This window comes from Saccostrea cucullata, unplaced genomic scaffold (genome assembly GCF_032062105.1).
Source record: "Saccostrea cucullata isolate Sc308-1 unplaced genomic scaffold, CSIRO_AGI_Scuc_v1 ctg1590, whole genome shotgun sequence".
Taxonomy (NCBI): Eukaryota; Metazoa; Mollusca; class Bivalvia; order Ostreida; family Ostreidae; genus Saccostrea; species Saccostrea cuccullata.
The window spans coordinates 179,076-205,654 of NW_026922860.1; the positions used below are offsets into that span (position 1 = coordinate 179,076).

At 32.2% G+C, this 26,579-nt stretch overlaps 1 long non-coding RNA gene across 1 annotated transcript in view; it reads right to left on the reverse strand.

The window, feature by feature from the left end:
- Positions 1-16,025, reverse strand: part of LOC134262604 (uncharacterized) — a 52,128-nt gene extending 36,103 nt beyond the window's left edge. The window contains exon 1 of the long non-coding RNA XR_009991039.1: positions 15,966-16,025. This is a non-coding gene — a long non-coding RNA (uncharacterized LOC134262604). The remainder of the gene's footprint in view (positions 1-15,965) is intronic.
- Positions 16,026-26,579: the final 10,554 nt, after the last annotated feature.

Sequence of the window (26,579 nt, forward strand, 5' to 3'; positions counted from 1 at the left end):
TGCCCTGTCACACTGTTGACTAAGTCGATGAAAACAGAAATAAATCAATTGTACTCCAGTCGGTACACGGGCTACCTGGTACTTCGTATCTTTTGAAAACTATATCTATTGTAGAATTTGTTGTTCATGGCGGATGGAGGCACTCTTTTAACCCCTTAAATGTATTCATTTATTGCTTAAGAAGTTATATTGCTTATGTCTGAAAAAAGGTAATACAAAACCTTTGTTAAATTTACGCATTACAATAAGGTAATTATTACGTGCAGTAAGAAACATTTTTTTTTTTTCATTTTTATTATTTTGGCTCACTTTTTTTGCTTAATCCCAAATAGATATAGAGCTCTTACTGTATTAAAAATTAAATTTTGCTTTACAACATTTTATATATTGAATCTATTAAGAGCATTTAACATTGAAAAAAAAATACTAGTATCATATGCTTCAAATCTAATTTGTTGTATAAGAATTTGGATAAATGCTAATACCCTTGCATGCACCTTCGTTCTTTCATGGTGCAGCGCCCCGAAATTTTCATTGTAATTAACTTTGGGAAAAGCATTAATGTATACCATAATTGTCTCACTTTGCCATTTAAATCTCTATCAATGTACTTACGTAATTGATAATTGATAAGAAAACATAAGATAAAGGGAAAGAGAAAAAAACATAACTAACAATACAATATTTATGAGAAGTAGTAATCAAGGCAGAAAAAAATATTCCGGAAGAGAAAGGTGAGTGGAAGATATGAAGGTTGTGTCTTGTTCGCTTCCTAGATGAAGTAGTTAACATGCTTTAAAATGGCTTCACGTATTGTGCTATATAAAAAAAACCGTAATGTACAGGATATTCATAAAATTCAGCGCTTGTGCAAAAATCGGATTATCCTGTACATAAACCAATTAAAGTGTAACATGAAAATAAATGTAATACAATAAAAGATGTATCTACAAATTCAATGGGTAGCATCTACATGTATCATGTGTTTTATAGCAAAATTTTAATTGTTAATTTTATGCACATGTTTTTTCATGATTTTATATAATTACTTATTTGATACGAAAAGGATAGTTGTCCATTTATTTTATTTTCCTTTTTTTAAATAAAAAAAGGGAAAATTTAAGTCTCTGTGTTTAGATAATTTATATTTCTATTTCATTTTCTCTCTTCGAAAATTTATTCAAAGCAAAAAAAAAAATAAAAAAAATAATAATAAAATGAGAAGATAATCAAGTAAATATTCCAAGGGTTACAGTATACACTTATCCAATGGTTGTGAGTGGGATAGCTCTTTTATCAAACCCGCGACAGGGAACTATTCCCCGAGGGCTTGCCCGAGGGGAATAGTTCCTGTCAAGGGTTTGATAAAAGAGCTATCTCACTCACAGCCAGTGGATAAGTGTTTTATTATACTGATGTATATTATAATTTCTTATTATACTGATGTATATTATAATTTCTTAGGTTTGAATTTACTTTGGTGTTAGATAATACTGCGAGAATGAGCTGAAATCCTGATGACGTCACAATGCTACATAATTCATTATGATATCATCAGGCTATGGATTTAACGCTGGAAATTAAAATTGGCGTCAAAAATTGCATGAAAATTTTCCGAGGTGTGGGTAGCAAAAACTATACCCCGGGGGTATAGCTTTCTATGGGGGGAAATTTTCAGACTATGAGGAATAGTTATTTTACCCTCTGAACTTTATATAGGAAACATTTTAACAGAAGTATAATAAACTGGATTATGATTTATTCTTAAATATAAAATGACATTTATCTACCCTTACCATACGGTAACTTCTTAAGTAACAATAATGATCATAAATTTAAACAAAGAAGATATGTTTTGCAAAGTCCTCATCGCTCTGTGTTTCCTCAAAAAATAAAAGTCAATAGATCTATAACATGTAGGTTTCAGGTGGTTTGAGGAATCGACAAGGGATGCTTACTTCTACTTGTCACATGATCCCACAATTACAAAGAACCATGTTTTATGCTCAGTATGATCAAAGATTTCTATTGTTTGTGGGAATTTTTCATCCAACCATACCAAGTTCTGAATATGTATGGGGAAATAGACATGTTTACAAAAGTAATGGTAATACACATGTCTATATGCACAGCTTACTACCTAGTACGTAATTCTTTCTATTGTTTGTGGGATTTATTTCTCATCCAGCAATAACAGTTTCTGAATATGTATGTGAATAAGGGCATATTTACAAACGGAATGGTAATACACATACAGAATGTCAAACTGAGTAAAAATAAGATATACTTATAGATATGAAAGGTTTTGTAAACCATTAAAGGCATTGTCCGCTATAACGGTAATTTTGTTATAGGTAAGAGGCCTACATAATGTAGATGTAAACTGAGGTCCCGTGTCGCAGAAGGTGCTGCCAGGAAAAAGACCTCTCCCTGCTCAATGGCCGCAAGTGCCGAGTATTGGTAAGAATTTATAGCAGTACGAGGGTCATTCGAAAAGTTCGTAGACTTTTGTCCTAACTTTTTCTTTATTTAACGTTACATTATATCCAAATTTGGTACACATATTTTAACAAAGAATTCGAATAATTTGAGTTAAAAAATTAAAATATATCTCCATATTTGTACAAATTATCAAGGATTTAGAACAGTAAAAATGGGGTCACAGAGCAACGTCAACATTTACTAATTTATTTATTTTTACTTTTTTAGTTTTTTTATAGCCCGCCTTCGGCAAAGAATTAAAATATGAGCACAGCCCACAATCCAAAAAATAAAACATGTTTTTTTGATCAACAGAAACAAAGCTTTCACATTTTGTATTTTTTTTTTCATATTTTGGGTCAGAGGTTGTGCTCTATATGAAATATTGGAAAAAAAATGCTTCAAATTTAGGTCATTTAAAAAAGTATTTATATGATATGAGAAAAATTGCGCATTTGATGACGTTATAATGTATTGACTAGATGGGAAATTACTTTACAAGTAACAGATATTACGTAGTCACCAACACTCCATGTGATATAGTGTATTTCAAAACCTATCTTGTCCTTTTTATATTCTAGCTCATATATTAAGACGAATCAAATTTTTATTTTTGTGCTAAAAATAGGAATGGAAATTACTTAAAAAAATATTAATTTTAGTCATTCCTGTCTAATGCTTGACAGTCATGTTATGTTTCTATTAAACAGAATTCAAATTTTCTCTCCGTGTCTAAAACAGTGCAAACATCTATATTTTCTGAATACATGAACCCCAATGAATCTTTTTTTAAGCAACTGTTGCTATAAAAATAAAAGATATTCTTAAACTAGAGGTACTGTGAGCAATGAGCTCACTAAATGATACCCCCTGCCTCCCATATGAATAAAATGGCAGTGTCCATGTTTTGCTCTGGAAAATCCAAAATATATGTCAGATCAAAAAGTAAAATAAGAGGTGCACAATGGCAATATGTTCTAAAGATTCTGTGACAGTTTCATTAAATTTCCTTCAGTGGTATGAGAGGAGTTGCGGATAAGAGATGGGTACCCCAAAGCGTAACAGACGGACGGACAGACGGACGTACAGACGGACGGACGGAAATACCGATTACTATATACCCTCCCGCTTTTCAAGCGGGGGGTATAATAATATGTCAAATATCAATTGCTCAGATATTCTTGTTCATGACGTATTATAAAACAGCTGTACAGTAGTATATTTCGTAAATACGTTTATCAATAAAGCGTCTTTAATGAAAAAATGTCATTATACCCCCCGCTTTTAAAAGCGGGAGGGTATATAGTAATCGTTAATTCCGTCCGTCCGTCCGTCTGCTACGCTTTGGGGTACCCATCTTTTATCCGCAACTCCTCTTTTACCACTGAATGAAATTTAATGAAACTTTCACAGAATCTTTATTACGTATCGCCATTGTGCACCTTCTATTTAACTTTTTGATCCGACACATATTTTGGGTTTCCCGGCCACAGGAAAACATGGACTTTTTCACCAGTCATAACCATATGGGAGGCGGGGGTATCGTTTAGTGAGCTCATCGCTCACAGTACCTCTAGTTTTTCTACATTTGCTGAGAAGTTTCTACATATGGATGGATGTGCCGTAAATAGTAAAGGGAACCTCGTTCGTATAACGTGCATTTCACTAAATAGTTTGGAAGTATTTGTCAGTCACACAACGTTTATAACTATCTACATTTTTCTTTCCAACATTGCCTGAAAAGGTGAAATAACCTACATTTTCTCGATTATTCGGGGAATTTTTTTTAGACCATTCTTGCTATTAAAAGAAACAAAAACTAGATGCTGTCATGAGACAATAATATCCGCATTAAGGTATTTGCTTCTAAATACACACTCCTTCATATTGGGCTTCGTATAGGGCTTTCCATTGAAAAACTCAAAATAATTCTATAATTATCACTGTAAATGTATTCGTCAAATTGGCCATAAAATTTTCAGTTGACCATATGATCTATGAGCCTCATATATGTATTTTGTATACTTAATTCATTACCATTCTGGAATAAAAGAATTTAATTAATGAAGTACAGTGGAGCCTCATTTATCCGGACGCTTTGGTTCCTAGTCAATTTGTCCGGATATGTGAAGCGTCTGGATATCTGAATTACCAGTTAAACAAGACAAAATAAAGTTAAAAAATTCCGTTCCGATGAAAAATCGTCCGGATACTGAAGCATCCGGATATCTGGCATCCGGATATCTGAAGGTCCACTGTAAATTACTTAATTACCGGGTAGATGCTGATAAATATTATCCCATAATTGGATCTTTTAAAATTCACTTTCTCAACAACATAAAATATTATTTTAGTACAGTGTTTTTGATGAATTAATCAAAGTGTGCAAACTGCTTTTTAGTATTTGGTCAAGAAAAAAAAAAATTGAAAAAAAACAAACAACCCAATTAATTTGTCAATGCCCCCCAACCCAACAAACACGGACTTCTTTCTTTTTTTAAATAGGCCTAGATGGCAAAGTTATGCTAAAACATCGTTTATTATGATAGTTTAAAAATTGTACTTGTACAAGTAACACCTTATTGAAAATTTCTACATTCAAATTGGGTTTGCGTCACCCATTATCATATTTTTTTTAGATATCACCACTCGGCACACCTCGGCCGATTCGGACTCCATCTAATGAAGGGAACGGATTCAGCAAAGGTTTGCCGAATGAGATTAGCATATGTATGTTGACGGTGTAAAATCATTTGTGTTTTAACAGGATTACATGAATATTTCATGAAGTTGACAGGACCTATGATAGTTGGTAAGTACAAGATTGAGTATAGATGGCGTAAAAATAAATCGAAATGCAAATGGTTAGGTTGAAGTTCAAAAAGGTTCAAAGATCTTTGCATGCCACAGTAGACGAATTTCACATTGTCAAGTTATATCCCGTTGTGGACGTGACATTCAGTAAACAGGCGCAGATCAAGATTTTTTTTTCGGAAAGGAGGGGGGGGGTTCAAACCGAAGTAAAAAAAAATCCAGTCCAAGATTTCCTGAGAAGCAAATAAAAACAAATAAATAAAAACAATGATGATGGGTTCCATGTTTTTTAGGGGGGGGGGGGGGTCCAAAGTCATTCTTTTTTATCTTCAGTAAATAGTCTTTTTTGAATATCTGCATATTCCGGAGGGGGGGGGGGGGGGTCTGATCTCCCTAGCCACTCCCTGTAACTGAAATGACAATTGATCTTGTGACTCCAAAATAGTAGAAAATTTTTCCATTATTTGCTTCTTTAGTCTAACATAGTAAATATATATTTTAAATAAGATTTGAATGTTTTCCTTATTTTACAAGTTATTTTAGGCACGTAGCAAGAAGACCCCCCCCCCCCTTGATTCCCCTAACATTACTTTTACTATTAGAAATGTTCATTGAAAGGCTGGTTGGCCCCTCATTTTATACTACACGAAATAGGATTTTCGAGTTTGAGTATTTTTTTTGCTTGTCAACTTTTTCAGGTAGGTCAAATATTTTTTTATATGCCCCCCCCCCTTTCAAAATCGATGAGCACTGCGTGGCTGTATTTCAGTCTTTGATTTCAGGTAACTAATTATCGTTTGATTCTAATCCTAATTTACTTAATTTAACTTGAAATGATTCACTGTTAATGTCAAAAATATTGACGTAATGCAATTAATTTAATTTTTGATGAATAAAATTTAGTTGAAATTAGTAAGTCTGAAACAAAACAGTAATCGATATTGGGGTGTTAATAATCTTTAATGCATTGAATCATGAATGTTGTTTTCTTGTCAAAATATCGCTAAAAACAAACATTTGAGGCAAATATTGCAATATTATTATATGACAATCTTTAACCACCTTTATATACATAAAAAACAATCTAATTGCATTAAATAAATTACTTAATTTCTTTAATAAGGATTAAGAAGTCTATCGGTATGGAGGTAAAGAAAGTCAATTTGCCCCTCGATACAGTGCCCACTTTTCATTTCTCTGGAACACTGAATCCTTTATGAAAGTAGAGATCTTCCTAGTATTCCTAGTATTAGTCATTCATGTTATCAGCTATTTAAGTTTTTATACATGTACCAGCATATGTAAAAGTTTTAGGGTGGAGGATATGAGGTATAATTTGTCAAATTATGTTTTATTTAATATATTTTTTTTAAATAATGATTTAAAATGTTTCTTGTGAATATTTTCTATCGTTTAACTCACATACCAATCAATAGTATGCAAATGATTTGCTTCCTCGGGTTCCGCATCGTTTGTAGTCGATTCGTCTTTGTTTGAGGTTTCACTAGCATATAGGGCTCAAAACGAAAGGGTTCTACTCTCACATTTTCTGTATTCATGGTATTATTTCATAACAATGAATCCTCATCAAAACTTGACGGTCCACAAGAAAGTTCAAACAATTTTTCCTCTAATGGACTATCCGAAAACGCTTATTGTCATTATTCACCTATCACTTGCGGGAAGCGAGACACATTTGTGACGTCATTTAACTTGATTGCATTTATACCGGAAGTGACATTGTCAAGGATTATCGATCGTTTTAACAGGTGCAAATGCAGACTTTCAACAATGATTATCTTTGAAACGGCGGTACCTATTTTAGTAAGATTTTCGCCAAAACGTTTTATAAAGCAGGTTTAGTGAATTATTTTGGTTAGTAAAAATACAGTGGCCTATCTTTAACCTTGGCAATTACTTTTGAACAGGTGAAGGAGTACTAGAGATTTCTTTCTATTTCACATGTGTATACTTTCCCTTTGATACAAACAATTTTTACCCTTTGAGTTTGACTTACATTTGAGAAACTTCAACCTTTGCTAAAAGCTGCCATACTAGTTGCTGACACAACAAACAAACAAAAGACTTAAGAAAATACAGCATACATCATGTACATGTACATATTTCATATTCAACAGATCTACTTCTGGTCATTACTCTAGTTCTACCTTGAATCAGACATGGCGATAAAACTATTTTAAAAAAATATTTTAAGAGTTGAAAAAGTTTTGCATAGAAAAATTGACTAAGATCTGTAGATGAATTAGATATACCAGTTTACCTTTAATTTCCTACCCAAAGCAACTTGATTAAAAATCTTTAATCATACTGCTTTCTGAAATGTGCAGTTTTTTTTTTCAACATGGGTACATTCCATACATTTTTTAGACTTTAGAAAATATGCATGATAAAAAGCTTTTCAGTAATTGTTACCCTTTTTAAATACTTGTGAATCATTTATTTTTAGCTCACTTGGGCTTTAATTTTTTTCTCCTGGTTTCCTGATCACATTTTGTTATTTTGTCTGTCGTCCATTTGTTTGTTTGTAAACTTTTCACAATCTGAACTTCTTTAGAACCACTGGGCCAATTTCAACCAATTTACATGTAAATATGCAGGGAACTTTTTCCATCAAAAATCTTCTTCTCAAGAACAGCAAGGACATTAATTGTCAATCATTTTTGCATAAGGTAGGCGACATTAAATCTCATTTGTTTGTCAGTCTGCCTGTCTGTCACAATATATTTAACTTTGGTCGTCATGGTCAAATATTTTGATTGAGAAGAGACAGGACTTTCATATTAGACATGTGTTTTAGTATTTACCTGGGCCAATACTATTCTAAATACACTTTGATTTTTATTACCCATGACCTTCACCTTGAAATTTGACCTACTGTCAAAAACATTGTTTTAGATTGATCATTGTGATAAGATCTTTTCAAATGTATCATGACTTTTGACTCTGTTACCTTGACCTAGAAGTTTAACTTACTTTAAAAAAATGTATTTCCTTTTGATTGAGAAGAGATATGCCTTTCACTTTGACATGTACATTACCCATAACAAGATGCTTTCAAACATGCTATGACTTTTTACCCCTTGACCTTGATGTTTTACCAAAATTTCAAAAGAGTGAACTCTCCCAAAAGAGGATTATGCCACTGTGTAAAATATAGAAGTTCAGAGAAGACAGGGCTTTTTGCACAAAAAAACGTCAATTTTTGACACCAATTTGACCCCCCGGGGCAGAATCAAAAATCCTTAACCTTTATGCAAATCTATATGACACCCCAACCATCTCCCAAAAGATTATTAAGCTACTGAGTAAAATATAGGAGGAGTTCAAGGAATACGGGGCTTTTGCATAAACAACGTCATTTTTCGACCCCCATTTGACCCCCCGGGGCATATGCAAAATTCCAAAATCTTACTGCTTATCTACATGAGATCCCCAACCATCTCCCATGAGATTATTAGGCTACTGAGTACAATGTAGGAGGAGTTCAGGGAAGAAAAGTGTGACAAACGGACGGAGGGACGGACAGACAAGAGTAACAACAATATACCCGAACCTTCTTTAGATTGATTGATTGTATGTTGTTTAACGTGAGAATAAAGTATATCTATTTAAAGATACAGGTTTCTGAAAAAAAGATCAATATCCACTGATATTTTATTCATACAATAACACTTCTTTCCCCAAGCATAATACAATACGGTGAATTTGGAAATTCTCCGCGGACAATTTTTCTTTTTAAGCCTTGAAAATATGAAAAAATGCTTATTTTCCCATTTTTTCAAATTTTTAGAAACCATATCAGATTGCATGACTTTTTTCTTACAGGGGAACTATTTCTAGAATAAAGGATAATATGCCCTGTGTACCTTAAAAGTTCATGTTATCATATGATCCAGTGATCTTAATTAGAGTGCATTAGATACTGATAAATATTCATTGACATTTCCTCAATTTTCATGTTCTCAAAAAGGGCCAAAAATGGCCGAATTCAATAGATCCGTCTCCAAGGCAACCAAGTGCACTTATGGTACTTCCGACACCATATTAATTAGTCTTTTACCAAGACACACCTATGGTGAAAATTTCATCAAAATCCGAGGCATTTCGATTTCGAGATTTTTTGGTGCTTACAGGGAATGCATATTAAGAGCTAATATTTACATTCCAATAATTTTTCCCTATGGTTCTTTACAAAATAAAATGCAGTTCATTTTCTCATGAATTACAAAATATCTGTACCAAGAATAAGCATGAATATCTCAATTGTTACGTCATGATACCGCACTTGATGTCAAAAAATATAGTGCACACAGTTTTGCTTTAGATACGACAGTTGATTGGCCTAAATTAATGGCAAGACATCAGAAAAATAATGTAAATATAAGAAATGAATTAAATTGTTGAACGCAAAACGGAAAAATCCAAAAAAAAATTGCTATAATATTTTGCGTTATTACCGGCCGCCAGGAGGCGGTCGGTTAGTTGATATGAAAGTTTTAAGTCGCCCTGCGTTTCTGCGGAGTTAGAACAATTTGAATAAAAATATTTTATAACATTCATATTATAGAATATTGAACAAAGATATTCTAAATGTTTAACAAAAAGCACAATTATCATAAAATAAAATTTTTATAAATAATTGGGTAAATATTTCATCCAATCCTGATTGACAAACTCTGACAATACTGAAGTGCGGAGAAAATTAGCACGAAGCGTCTTATGTAGGCATAGTCTAAAACAAAGACCACATTGTATATCAACAATTTTACTTTCTCTTTTTAAACAGCCTAGAGAGGATTTGTTGTACTTATTTTAAAATGCCTTGTAAATTTATACCTTTCCTATGGAAATTTTTCAAAAATTTGATGAAATATTGATTTCTTAAAAGCACAGAATCGTACGAAAGTTTTGTCCATGAGACAAGGCTATAGCGCGTTTTTACAATGTGCCAAGCATTTTCCCGCCACATCTCAACACCAAAACAAAGACACTGAAAGAAGAAATGTATTGGTGGATCTAGATGGATTTGGTTGGTTGTTAACATCCTCTAAGAGAGTCCCACATATTTCATATTTGTTCCGTTTAAATGTTAAAAGTAAAACTATAGCTAAGTTTAAACTTTAGTTTTGTTATGTAATAATTACTTAAACATCAAACTTCCACCAGAGTTCGTTTGTACAAACGCAGGGGTCTATGGGCAGTTTGCTCACACATATATATATAATATTGTACATGTATTATGCATGAAGAAAATCGGCAATGTCGCATGCAAGTTTTTCATGTTACGAGGATATTTTAACAGATAAATATAAGAAATTTTAAAAACAGATCACGCAAATTTCAGTTTCGAATTACTTTATCAAAGAAGAATGAATTTGTTTGCGGCCGATTTTTGACGCTTGCGTCAATATTTTTTTGTTACTTTTTGCTTTCAGTACAAACAAAATGTTAAAACGCAAAATAAAATATTTCTTAAACTATGTTTTATCATATTACGGTATTACATTCTGCGTTGATCATGACAACGAGTACACGGCGGGTGTGACCGGTCGGCAGGGGATGCTCACTTCTCCATGGCACCTGATCCCACCTCATATGTTTCGGAGGTTCGTGTTTCCTCTTACCTGTTTTGTATATTGTTTAATGGACTTTGAGATAGAAAAAGTTCTTTTATGGCTGTCTTACTAGTTATTGTCTTGCCACCTACACCTAAACCTAGTACTCTCCAACATTACACGACCCTCCAATCAACGTATTCTTACATTAATATTATTTATAGGTTCAGTCAACCTCTTTGTACAATTCGAATTTTTAACTTATCTACTTTAAAGTGTCCAGTTTTATTGCTAATATAGTGCCCCATGTCATCATCGGAAAATGACAGAAAAATATATGAACAATTCAATGTGTGAAAAACGGCTTAACAAAAGTCAACCAGCATTTGACTTAATGATAATTTGTATTTGTTGACAAGGTCATTGTATTGACCATAGGACTTAAAAATTAAGACCAGAAAAGAGACTCTTGATATTTTTGTTTCATCAACTTGTTTGTCAATAACCTCATTACCTCTCGTCATAGAAATTGTTCATACGTAGAGCATGCTCTGGGGGTATTGAATCAAACGAGATATATAAACCATGACTGCAGGTGATGAAGGTATCTTCCTGCATAAGTTAGGAAAGTTGACGATTGAAAAGTTAAAGTGTCTTTACGTTTTTCATAATGTTTACTTGTTAGATATAAATGAGTTGCGTCAAGCGAAAAGGGACCTTCGTGACAAAATTTTCGAAAATCGTTTTTTCACCGAATCTGAAAGAGCTAGTTTTTCTGAATATTTTGATACCAAATTTTTTATTGAATACCTTCTAAATTCTAATTAAAACTCAAACTGAAAGCAATGCAATTTTAAAAAGATAACGCTATTAAACGTTGAATAACGTCGCATAACGTTATTGATATTTGGAACGTTATTGTTACTAAATAACCCTTTTGTATTCGTTAGAAATATTTTTTTTTACATGTATTTAAGGTTTTTAGTGCCCCCTCCCCCCATTTTAGCATCTATATAATCGTATACATTGTAAAATAGCAATAAGTCTGTTGGGGACCGGAAAAAACGACATTTTTTTTCTATATATATATGTAGACCAATATTGAAATGATAGAGTAAGTTGTACATTTTCAAAGAATATATTCAACGACATCATTTAATCTTTCTACAACATGAATATAAGCATGATTTAATCTCTGAAAAATTGGTATTTGAAAATATCCTTCACAGGAGGATAGACCGCTGACCATGTGTACAAATCCAAACAAGTTCCTACTTTGAAGTTATCTCGCAAGGCATTCGTAACAACTCGGAAATTTTCCAGGGAAGAAATAACTTATGTTCGTGAACAGAAATGACCGAGTATTTACGATTGCTTGCAAGGGACTGATGTTCATGTAGTAAGGTCGTATGGATAAACCCCGGTCAAAGTACTGTTTTTTTCCCTTTCGCCATATCAGCAAACTTACCTCCACAAAACAAACGCTTAACCAGTACCTACATTTATATGTATTTTTTATAGTTTTGGAAATGACATAGTTATACTTCCCTGAACAATTGTATTTTAGGGGGGGGGGGTAGCTTTCAGGCATTGATATAATTTTTTTCTACTTATCAATTATAACACACTTCTTTCAAAGTCGATGTCCTTTTATTTTATTTCAATTGATAATTATATTGAAATGTGGAAAATTACACAATTCAAATAAGATTAAACGTGTTTGCCCCACCCCCACCTTTCTAACGATGTTACTTGCCTATATGTCGGTGATTTAAGATGCTAAAATCAAATAAAATATACCGGTACACATTATATCAATTATTATGACTTAACTATACATCAGTGTAAGAAATAATTTTTTTGTACACTGGGGAAACGGGGGGGGGGGGGGTAGGCCTCTCTTAAAACACGAGCTCGGCACGTTGTGCTTCCCATGGAACAAAGACACGTTACATGGCTTGCAATTGTTTAAATTTTGTGTAAGATAAATATCGTATGTTGTACAATTTTGTACAGAGAAAATCTTGTATTTTATTCTCATCGTAAAAATATATTATGGAATTGAATTTGATCAGCACTAAAATATACCGATAAATATATTTAAGTTATGTAGATATCTAGGCTTGATGCAAAACAATTAGTCGGACAACAATAAAAGTTGGACGTTAAATTCACACTTTCAGAATATACTAAAATCTTTAAAATATAATTAACACATGTATAAGCTTTTCTTCTGTGCCACCCATTCAGTTAGTACGTTGATTCATGCAATATTTTATTGACCAAGTCAATGGTATCGGATGACATTCTAGCTGTACAATCTAAACATTTGATACACAGTTATACATACTATACATGTAAATAATCAGTTTGATTCATATTCAGCTGTAACAAAGAGAACAAGAAAATATATGTTTTAATGGTGTGGGATGCATGGGTTTCATCCCCTGAAAATCCTCATACATGTAATAATATAATCTACGTATACACGCTGCCATCGGAAGAAATTTCTAAAGATTTATTCTCAGCATTATTTTGTAATAGATAGGTCATTATGCATTTAATTGTACAATCGGCAATCCTCGGTTGACTCCGCTTCACTCCATTCAAACAGTTACGATACATCCGAGGAGCTCCGAGTGATATCACCCCCCCCCCCCACAAAAAAAGAAAGATAACAAGGAAGGAAAAGAAAAAAAATCACGAATTAATGATGATTATTGGATATTATTTACAAAACGCAGTATTTCTTTTTTCAAATCCAACATCTCATTCATACTCAGCTACTTGTAACAGGATAAAACTTTCTCTCACACATAATTGAAATATACCTATATAGAATGTATGTATTACACATAGAAAGAATTCTTTCTTCATTTTTTGGAAAGGGCTTTATAAAAAGACGTTTTTTTTCAGTCTGAGATTAAAAAAGGAGTCATCAGACAATATTATTAAGAGGTCGCAGTGTAAATTGAGATATAGGTCTATGGCAACATCAACAAAGGGGTCTTCTGCAAATACATTTACAGTGTGTGAAAAAGAAAACGGAACTATTGAGATATTGCTTGAATACCAGAATAATTAACCACCTCTTGACTGACCATGTGAATTACAAGATAACTAATGATCTGGCACTTTATTAAATGATCAAATATAGGAGCGATCTTTTTTAGAGAATGGGGTGCATGTGCCATTGAATTTTCAAGGTGTTTATGGTCAAAATAAAAAAAAATTCATAGTAAATTAAAACGTAACAACGAAAACGAACAAGCAAAATCGAAACAAAAAAAATTAATTAATTAAAAAGAATTTAAAAAATTAAGGAAATCAAGATCAAGAGAATAACAAAACAAATATCAGAATTAATTCTTGAAAGCTTTAATTCTTGAAAGCTTTCCTTTCCATAGTAACATAAAATGTTTTAAAAAAAGTGCGCGCACGAGGATGTTAGGGTGTGGGGTGTGGGGTAATCTTACCATTTAATTATACGATATTATGCAAGATTAAAAGCTCAACTCAAAATGTTTGGAACTACTGTATTTGCCTTAAATAAAGTTAGTAAACCCCAAACCAGAAAATAAAACTAATGTACATTAGTCTGATTTTAAATCATCGCTTTTATTTTCGACTTCGATGTTAACAATTTACATCAGTTTAAACCAAAGTTAACGTGTTAACGTGTTTAGTTCTAATTTATTTCAGTAAATTTAGACAATGAATATTATAAGAAATCCAGTTAGTTTTGAAAATGACCACTGTTGATTATTTTCACATTTTATTACGTCAGTTTTTCAAACCTGAGAGTTTTGCGCCAAGGTGATGGTGTTGATGAGGAGATACAGAAGTCCATACCGCTTTCACCGCTTCATCCTTAATGAGATTGCTACAGACAGTTTCCCGGCAGCTGCATTCATGTTTTTGCTACTATATGTATTGACAAAACGCTATTGCAACTATGCTAGTATCAGTTAAATTGATTCGATTGCTTAATCTCTGATAACAAACTTTGGGCATTGAGTCGCTAATTCTCGGACCTTTCTGACTAACGGAGAAACAACCTGGAATGTGTATATAATATGTAACCCCCATCCCCACACCAAATTAAAAAAAAACATTGAAATAAATGCAGGAGACAACTTAACTGTAGTGTCTGGAGCTCAGCCGGAAAGGCCAAAGACGCGTTTGTCTTCACAGATTACTGAGGTAAACACATTCACCGTACATGAATTTGTTCATTGACATTTTTCACTTCTCTTGAATAAGGCCATTCATGAACTATCAAAAATTAAATTAGATAATAAACTATTTTGGAAATATTACCAGTAAATCTATAAATTTACGACATTAATTAATTTTTTTTTCGGAAAGTTATAGGCGTGTCTTTTTTTTAAACATTAGTATTACGCAAACAAAGTTTTGTTTTGCTTTATCGTATGATTTTTTTATTGACGAAACGCACCGGCGCGACGTCACATCTTTGAAGCGCTATTGTGACGTAATTACGTTTATGTCACGAAGGTCCCTTTTCGCTTGACGCAACTCAAATATATTCCAAGTTTAAAATGTTCAAATACAACATGTTCTAAACCCTATAGGTTTACACTTGTTTCATAAAAACAAAAACTAAATCCAAGCATTAAGTTAAAAGAAACAAGTTTAGCAGATAAGGAAAAGACTATTATCTTTGTTTGAGTTTGAACATATTATCGAAATACTTATTACAGCACTTTACCTGTCACTCCTCAAATGTTAAAATACCCAAAAACCATTTTGCCTGATGTTTTGTTTAAGTCTGAAGAAAGATTTTGTGGGAAATATAATTTTTTCATCTTGGCAGTAAACATTCAGGGCACTTCAATATTCATTCTAGAGAGTCAAATAACGAACTCAATACCTACTGGTTTTGTTTATGTTCAGAACATGCATCAACATGCAGAGACAACATGTATTGTCCTTTACTCAATCCACTGAATTTTTTCACTCTTTTTTTTTATTAAATTTTAGCAAATTGTCTGTCTGATTAAATTTACAAATTTGCTTACACATAACATTTTCTTTTAATCTGTCACATAAAAAAATTGATCAAAAACTTACAGTGTCTGTAAATTTGGCAATCCATTAAAGGCATTGTCTGCAATGGTGGTTATCTTGTTTTGACGAAGATCTCTGAAATGATATTTACCAACTCTGTAAAATTTACACTCTTTGTATTTGATTACACATTTATAAAATTATTATTGAATCGCACTAAAGGTATTCAATGTATAATGAAGGAATTTTATAGATTTTAATTATTTTAAACAAGATAAATCTGCATTGCTAGATAACAATAAAAGTGAAATAAAGCAAATTCAGAAGACTGATAACATGTAAGGAGACAATCATTTTGCATGTTTTGAAAGTTAAAGAGTTATCTGCCCTTCATATAAAGAAGAACAATTTTGATTTCTCAAAATTTCTGCGATAAATAATTTTTTTTTTTCATATTTTAATAAAGAGGTAGTTTTTGCATATTTTAACCAAGAGATATGTTTTAAATTCAAAAAACTTTTCGTTATACGAATGGCATTTCAAAAGTCCTGAGAACTGTTTGATAAAAAATTAACCGTTTTACGGAAATTATTGAGTTTGATATAATTGGAAAGATCAGAAAAATATACACATATTGTGACGTCACATTGCAATTTTTAGGACTTAATAACTTAGAAAATGACGTCAGAATATAGAATTTTAGCATACTGAAAAGCCGCGTTTTTATCCACATGAGAAGATTTCAAAAGTTCTGCCAAAGGCTTATTTAAAAAAATATTTCAAAGAAAATTTTTGCTATCAAAGAAGAAGATTAGGACTATGGTACTGTTTATCAACAATTTCATTGTATTATTTGTTTTCTAGCACGGTTTATGTGCGGTTATGCTTTCATGGACATTCATTTAAGATGTTAAGTTACATGATACGACTGGACTTTCGGTCCTTTAATTAGCTCTCCATTGTATGAAATAAGAAATTTTATGTATAAAATTGAAGGATATTAATGCAGTTTTCAACAAATTTATTTTGAGTAGCAGTACTCTTACCGTTTACAAATAAAATGTACAAAAGCCTTGCCCCTGACTTGTTTCTGTTCGTATTTTTTTTTAATAATTCAACTTCGGCGCCCCAAAACTCACTACTGCTTTTGACTTTTGAATCCAAAAAAGGTTTATAAGTTAGACAGACATGTAAAATCTGATTTAATTTCCATAAATTAAAATTTGCGAATATTTGGAGGTATGGTGGGGTTACAACTGCGCCCGCGCCATTTTGGATTTTACGAGAAAATATGAGGCACACTAAACTTAACTTCTCTTGAGCCTTCATCGATAACACAAATCTGGTTAAAACACCTGACAAATTGATGCCATCAAATTTGTAACAAGATCGTCTATTTATCTTTGATTATCAACTTTGCCTTTATCTTACAGGTAGGTCTGTTTTACGCAATATTTTGAGCCAGACTCTATAAAAACATGCTGTGTTTGATAATCGTTTAAAGCATTTCAGAATAAGAAGATTTCCGAAATAGAACACCATATGATAGATTGACGTCTATATAAACATTCCACCAACTGACATTTGCGTCAGATAGCTTGCGCCCGAGTAATGAGCAAAAGTTGTTTTTAAAATTTTAATTTGATCAAATTGCGTCTTTTGTTACGTCATTTTTATGGCCAGTATCGTAAGCATGCGGAAGTCTGACGTTATTTTCTGAGTTATTACGTCATACAAATTATAAAGTGACATCACAATATGTGTATATTTTTCTGATCTTTCCAATGATATCAAACTCAATAATTTCCGTGAAACGGTTAATTTTTTATCAAACAGTTCTCAGGACTTTTGAAATGCCCCTCGTATCTGATAAAACAAAGGCTGCCCATAGACTTCAGTGTTAAATTCAAGGTGCAATCAATTTGACAATAATCGAAATTTTGTAAATCCCTTTGGTGGAGCTTTTTTATTTACTAACATTTTTAAAATACTAACTTGATTAAACATATTGGATCATTCATTTAATAGGTGCAAAATATGGTCGTTATACATTGAAAACCTTAAAAAAATGTTGATATATAAAATACATGGTTACTGTCTTGAAATATAAGCGATATTTGGGCGAGGGTAAGAAAACGTGATAGAGGGCGAGGCTTGCCGAGCCCTCTTACGTTTTCGACCCGAGCCCAAATATCGCTTATATTTCTAGACAGTTATCATGTATTTTGTTTATCCTGCAACATATTTCTTACATTTGAACGTCCAAAACAAGCTTTTTCCGACATATTTAGGCACTTCTCTGCAGTTGAAACTATGACGCCATGGCGTAAACATTGCAATATACGTGACGTCACAATGCTTTTAGAATGTCGGAATACATGCACGAGGCTTTATTAGGGCAGTGACCGGATAAAGCTTTGGTTTATTAGGTTACCTTTATTAGGTCAATGCAAGGGGTAGTTGCAGGATAAAAAAAAATACTCGGTAATCTTTATATAAAAATAGCTGTGATCAGCACTAAATCCTAATATATCATAACTAAGTTGGAACTATTTATTAGCTGCCCTTATCCCAGCTAAAATTAACATGACTGAATGTTATTGGATATTTATGCGTTTTTGTTCACTTTCACCATTTATGTGGTCAATCAATGACATATGTTCACTCAACTCAAGTTCCCATGTCTTCTCTAGTGGTTCAAACAATAAAAACGTACAAAAACGTAAAAGCTACTTTTTATTTTATCAGATTTTTTATTATTAGTGGAAAAGTTGTGGAGAACTCATACGAAAGACTCGTATATTTAAAAGAAGTGTTTTCGTTTATCAAGGTACCTGTATTGGCTACTTCAAGACGGATGAAAGTAAAGCCTAGCAGTTAAGTTGTTGTCATGAGATTCCTGTAACATCTCCAACAATGCTTTCTTACATGAGACTACGTATGCCTACCTAGTAATGCAGATGTAACTTACCATGGTTCAACAATGAATTTACAAGTAGCCGTGCCTAGCACGTTTTGTATTGCCACCATACAAAGAGTTAATTTTCACGATCCCATGATCCTTTAAACTTTCAGTCAGAAGTTTGTTTGATATAAAGCTCCAGCAGTTGTCACATAATGTTTTCAATAACGCAGATAGCAAAATTTCTAAATTTTTTACTGGATCTACTTTCGTTCGAGGCATGACAACATCAACAGTGATGCGTCATAAATTCGTATTAGAAATCATTCATGTAGTTTCACAGGGGAAGTCTAAAAAGTCTTGCTAAAACGAAAGTCGTATGAGATAAACAGAACATCTATAATTTTGTGATTTAATATTGGCTTTATCCAACGAGTTGAAATGGTGAATATTCCCTCGGCAATATAAACTATTGCCATTTCAAGTCGTCGGCTAAATCAAATAACACAATATAGATATCCTTTATATATCTTGTTTATTCTTCTTATAAAATAAATAATGATTCTAAATGATAATTATAATGAATAAAGGTAGAATCATTCATCGGTGTACATTACATGTAGTCAGTTGGGATTGTTGGCGTCAGCACACGAATTATTAGAGAAGCACTTCTAATTACGTACATGTAAAAGAACAATATCCATGATTTCAGGAACCTGTTTGACTTCTTGATAGGATTTTTCTTAAAAAGTGCAATCCCTCTCAATAAGATCAGAAAATAACAATCCTCGGTTATCCAATTATTCTCATAAAATAGGATTTGATTCTATGTGATGTCATATACGATTTCAGAGAAAGTGAAATTGATAAAAATACGAATATCCTTTTTCCCCTTCAGTTGTAAAACACTTTCCATTGACAAATGAAATTCTTTCAGGATTAATTATTTTGAACATAATCTGAGGGTTACATTCTGGTGATTTAAAGATGTACATTCTAAAATTTAAAAATAAAACAATTAAAACTGAGATTAAAACAACAATTATTACTGAGAAATTACTGAGAAATTAACAATAATTAAATTGACATGTCAGTAAAAATAATTATGACTGAAAAACATGCAAACAAGTTTTATTTTTACTAAGAGACTTTTATATGACCCACTTTCTGCTTTTTTGTGCAATTTTAATTACTTCCTTTTGTATTGTCATCTTACATCGACAGTTTTTGGTCATATATTCGTTAAATCATTATCAACGCAGCACTGTTAAGGCCTACTATTAGAAATCAACGGAAAATAGACGTGAAAAGGGGGACCTTTTTAAAACTGAATTTATTTTAATTAAGCTGTTTTATTATCACAGAACACAAATATTTGTAGAAATAGTATAGTATAATCCACTCTGTACTGTATGAAGTTTGGTCCCATAGATGGTCAGTCACGTGATGAATGCATAATTCGTGTACTGAATGTAGGTCATAAACAAATTTCAATATCGCAAGGGCATACTGTTGTTGAAATTAAAAATTCAATCTATTATTTGTTTCTGCATATTTTGTAGTTTCTGAAAAGTTCTGCTCTTTGAATTGAATTTGCGTTTTAATAGTTAAAATGTTAGGTAAATAGGCCAATGTCGAAATATGTTTGACTTCTACCAAATATTTTGTGTACTTATAAAATCACGCCCTCGATTTAAAGAAAGCAGCACCACTTTTCAAATTAAGAAAAATATCCTTTATTCATAATAAAAAAAAATGGTTAAGATCTATTAAGTGTATGCCCTTGCGAAAGTGCGATTTTATGTGGCATCTCGATGTAAAATGTATGTAACCTGTACATAAATACACGGCATAATGAATGAAATACATTCTCTTGATAGTTAATTAATAATCGCACTAAACAAAAGATATTCATTCATTTGGTATTAATCGACTATTTAAAACCTGTAATTAATATTCCGTTTGATAGTAAAACGCATCTTTCATTGTTAAAAAATAGCTCAATCTGCCTCTCACAGCACATAAAATACGTCATTTTTACCAAAGTGACGTCATGTTTACAAGTTCATCGTGATCAGTGCTTTGTCCATAACCAGCAACATGGGATTTAACTAGCAAGTTTTTTAAATGCATTGATAAGTTTTAATGTTGTTTAATATGCTATTACAGCTAAAAGTTGCGAACTATTTCATTTTCAGGTATGATAAAAAATACATAAAAAGTCATATTTTTGTGTGACGTCACAGTAAACTTTTCCCGTATAAATTAGACCCCGCCCCTTTATTAAACCTTAACATCGCTGCGAAACACACAGTATGAATGAAATTGTCAAATTATTTAAAAAAATATATATTAATGTTACCAGAAAATTTATGTAGGATTCTGTTTGCAGCAAAATATTTTGTAAGCTTTATTTCATAATTTTACTTTGAACATTGTCATTGATTTACAATGAAAAGCAATTACTTTGTTTAACTATATCATAAAACAACGTACACAGGTAATACATTCAGGTTACATCCTGTGTATATAGATAGGTTTACATTAGGCAGCGTCGTTCCAGCGGAGCTTCTCATCCACTTTGATTAAGCTCCACCCGACACTAACCTTACGTACGGAATACTGAATGGTTTGAAACCGCAGCCTTTATGATTGATCTGCTAAACCGGCGTTAAAATTCAAGATATTTAAAAAGTTTATGTAAGAGCCTAAGAAGTAATCCAAGGTGTTAGAGACGGGCTGGGCTCGGGGTAGGTTTGCAAAGGAAGAAGATATGGAGATAACGAACAGCATTCAATCTCAAAGTCCATTAAACAATATACAAAATCAGAGCAGAGCAAACACATACTTCCGAAACATCAGAGGTGGGATCAGGTGCCATGGAAGAGTGAGCATCCCCTGCCGACCAGTAACACCTGCCGTGTGTTCGTTGTCATGATCAGGAAAAAACGGAAAAATGATTCAATTCGTTGTCAATTCAGTGTATAAATAATGGACTAACAATTGGTATGAAAAACGTCAGTCAGCATTTGACTCAATGATAAATTGTATTTGCTGACAAGGTAAGATTAAGAAATTTCTCCCTCTTCATACCAGGAAACTATATTAATGTGCTTATATTTATCATCTATTAACTATTGTTTGACGCAAGTCCTGATTCTTCTTCTAAACCACTATTTGAGAAACTTGGATGGTTAACTATTTATGAACTAGTTGATCTGTACAACTACATAATATTGTACAAAATTTTCAACGCAATGACTCCCGAATATCGTCATAATTTATTTGAATTTCATTCTTCAACTTCCTATACCCTGCGATCTGAAACTAATTATCATCTTTAATTACCGAAATTTCGTACAAACTTATTCAAGACCTCTTTACAGTACTCAGGTGTACATTTAAGGAATAAACTTCCGCAACACATTAGACTTTCTCAATTTCTAAGAGCATTTAAGCGTTATGTAGAAAATTACATCATCAGCTGTCGCACAATTATTTGAACATAATGTTTTTTTTTTTTTTTTTGGATATGGTATCTACAATGTTTGTGATTGTCATATATCTGTCCATGGACACTTTATTCATAATTTTGTGATTGTAATTCCTTAATCCAATCACTGTTACATGTATATATGATAAATTGTATCTTGTAAATTCTTTTAATTGATGTATATAGAAGGCCCTGGGGAAGAATAGTGAAGCACTAACCAGGTTACCTTCTTCAAATAAAGTTTTATTATTATATTTTTATTATTGAATATTTCCTCAACGCGGTAAGTATATAAATACATTATGATCCTTGAATGTTTTTCAATCAAACGGAGTTTATCTTTAAGTATTAAATAAACTGTGGTAATTTAAAAAAAAAATCAAAGCATAATAAAGAGAAGGCAGCGTTTTGCAAAATTACATATGCACTACCTATAATACTTATCATGGATTTGTTTTAATATACGGTGGGAATGTGTGTAGCGCTAATTAATTAATAGGCCAACAACTAAATACCCATGACCAGTGTTTGTACAAATTTTTATTAACGCCAATTTACGTACGTACCGAGCCTCATTCTTTTATAATAAGACTGATTAAATACTAGAATTTCTCTTCATAAAAACAAGAGGCAAAGAGGTTTAATTGATCACCTGATAATTATACAACAAAGTAAAACGTCCATAGATATAAAAGAAAATAAAATGATAGATGAAGCAATGTCGCCCAAAAGCAAGGCAAATATAATAATCAGAGTTTTACGAAAATTTAAGATTTAATTTTGCAGTTACTAGCATTTCATGGAGTAGATCTACTTTCCCCTCAGTTGTCACTATCGCCGTGCAAAGTTACAAAACAATATAGTGAATCGGCAAAATTCTGATTATCGTAGTACCAAATCCATTCTTAAAGCTAAAAGAGAGTTAGATAGGTTTGCTAAAAATGCTTCTTTCTTTTATGCAATTTGTCCAATCTTTGAAATTTCCGTGGTCCATGTTTAAAACCCTGTCCCACAGTTGACTAAGTCGATGTATCATATGCTTTAAATCTAGTTTGTTGTATAAGAATTCGGATAAATGCTAATACCCTTGCATGCACCTTCTTTCTTTCATGATGCAGCGTCTAGAAATTTTTACTTTGGGAGAAGCATTAATGTATACCATAATTGACTCACTTTGTCATTTAAATCTCTATCAATGTACTTAAGTAATTGATGATTGATGAGAAAACATGAGATAAAGTGAAGGAGAAAAAACATAACTAACAATACAATATTTGTGAGAAGATGAATCAAGGCAGAATAATAATATTCCGAAAGAGAAAGGTCAGGGGAAGATAGGGGTGTGGTTGTTTTTTGTTTGCTTTCTAGATGACCTATTTAACATGTTTTAAAATGGCTTCTCGTCTTCTGCGATATTAAATAAAACTGTAATGTAAAATTCAGCGCTTGTGCAAAAATCGGATTATTCTGTACATAAACCAATTAATCTGTATATAAATGTAATACAATAAAAGATTTATCTACAAGTTCAATGGGAAGCACCTACATGTATCGTGTTTCATAGGAAAATTTTAATTGTTAATTTATGCACATGTTTTTTCATAATTTTATATTATTACTTATTTGATACCAAAAGGATAGTTGTCCATTTATTTTGTTTTCCTTTTTTAAATAAAAAAAAAGAATACTTGAGTCTCTGTATTTAGGTTAATTTATATTTCTATTTCATTTTTTCTATTCGAAAATTTATTCAAACTAAAAAAAAAAAAGAATATAAGAAGATAATCAAGTAAATATTTTAAGGGTTACAAACTGGATTATGATTTATTCTTAAATATAAAATGACATTAATTTACCCTTACCATACGGTAACTTCTTAAGTAAAAATAGTGATCATAATTTCAAATAAAGTAGATATGTCGTACAAAATCCTCTACGTGTCTGTGTTTCCTCAGAAATATGTCAATAGATCAACCGAGTTTCAGATGGGATTGAGGAATTGACAAAGAATGCTTACTTTTCCTTGTCACATGATCCAACAAATACAAACTTTGGGGGAGCTGAGTTTTATGTCCTGTATGCTCAAAGATTTTTATTGTTTGTGGGAATTTTTCATCCATCCATACCAAGTTCTGAATATGTATGGAAAAAGGACATTTTTACAAAAGTAATGGTAATACACATCTCCATATGCACATCTTACTACCTAGTACGTACACATACAGAATGTCAGACTGAGTAAAACTACGATTTACAGATAAGAAAGGTTTTGTAAACGATAAAAGGCATTGTCTGGTATAACGGTAATTTCGTTATCGGAAAGACTCCTACAAAAAAAAAAAGAAAAAAAAAATGAAATCCATTGTCTTCAGTTGTTTTCCCAGCATTTATAATTCCAAAAAAGAGAATGAATGAAACCTTCATAAATGCAGTAGGGGTCAGACTTTTCTTATAGATAAATTTTGAATGCAATCAATCGTAGGCGGTTGTAATCATGTTATAAATGATGATATGGATTACAAACGTAAGTAATTTAATTCAGGACTTCAATAGGAAAATATTATCAACATAACATTAATTATCGCAATTAATAATTTTTCATAGATTTCTTCTGTGCACAAACTGAGAGATGTCATAGCCATTAATATAGTACTATATAAATGATAAAATATTTTGCTTACCAACGTGAAAATGTAAAACATTTTTTACAAATTCATTTTCAATAAATAGAGCAGGATTATAAATGAAATACAATACTTACAATTACCTGTTTTAGAAATCTTCCATTTTCTATTTTTTTTTATTTCCAAAAAAAAATAATAATAATAATTATGACTTTAAATATTATCAAAAAAAACTGTTTTTGCGTATAGGATGGAGCAATGGAGCAATGATTATGTTTTAGTTATACCGTATTACTTGACTTGACGTATTACTTGACTTGCTAGCACAGTGCACGATATACAATTTAATACCTTAAATCATTTCAATCAAACTATTTACACCAATTCTCCGATTCTCTTTGATATTAAAAGAGAAAAAAATACATCAATGTGCATGGATGAACGGGGTTTTCCATGGATCGTTTTACGTTGCGGTCCCGTTACACTTAAATCATTATATTAGAGAAACACCGACATCTTACCAACGAACGTAACCAAAAACGGGGATCAGTCGTTGTAGTGTATTGTTTTCACGGTTGGATTATTTATTTCTTCAATTTTATTGGGATTCCGATAGAAAAAATCCCCACAAGATATCTCAAATCCACGTCTTGTCGTTATCAATACCGTGAGGCTACAATACATTTCAATGGACATTTAAACGAGCAAAGGGGTTCGAGAAGGGAAATAAAAGGATTTTAAAAATGCCATTTTATGGCATGAAATAAAAATTCAAAAATTAATAGTATGTGCGGATCTTGTAGGGGTCGGGGGGGGGGGGGGGGGGTTACTTTACGAAGGGCGGTCGGGACAATAGGGATTTATTGTCTAAAATTTAATTGCAAAAACCCAAAAACTTTAAAGAATTTCTTGTTCAAAATACTATATCCTGCGAAAAATAAAATTAATATGGCTTTGATACACAGGTATTATAGCCATATCATAAATCCTTGGAGCTGCCCGTTCGTAATTTGTCGGTTGATAAAGCTTCTTCTTACAAACATGTATTATAAAAATCTTCATATACTTCTCACGGGTGCTAGTGGACTGCATCTCCCCCCCCCCCTCCCCCTTTTAACATTCCAGACCCATAGCTATTTTTAAAAGTTCAAAAACTTCTCAAGATACTGCTTGAAACAAAAGTGTAACAGACGGACAGAATTATAAGACGAACGGGCAGACCGAAATTAATATCTCTAACTTTCGGGGGGGGGGGGGGGGGGGTCTGCGCAAAAATGGAAGTTTAGTGAATTGTGTTTTTGACATAATTTAAGATATCATTATGAGAGCAAGTTCCTTATTAGCATGCCATCATAGGACCTATCCCCCCTCTGACTGGAATATATATAAATCCGGGTCTAAAGATATTTTTTGGCTTTCTTTCATTTATAACATTTACAATTCACAACATACAAAATTGATACCTGCAGTTAAAAAGTAAGAGGTGGTTTAAGTTACTACAGGTATGATTTTTTTTTTAAATAAAAAGTGAATTTTATGTACTTTTTGGATTTTTCACATGAAATACATTGTAAATATGTACTAGACGGTTAATTTATGAAAGAAGCCAAATATGAATATCTTGGGACCCGGTATGTATATTCGGGGTGGGGTGGGGA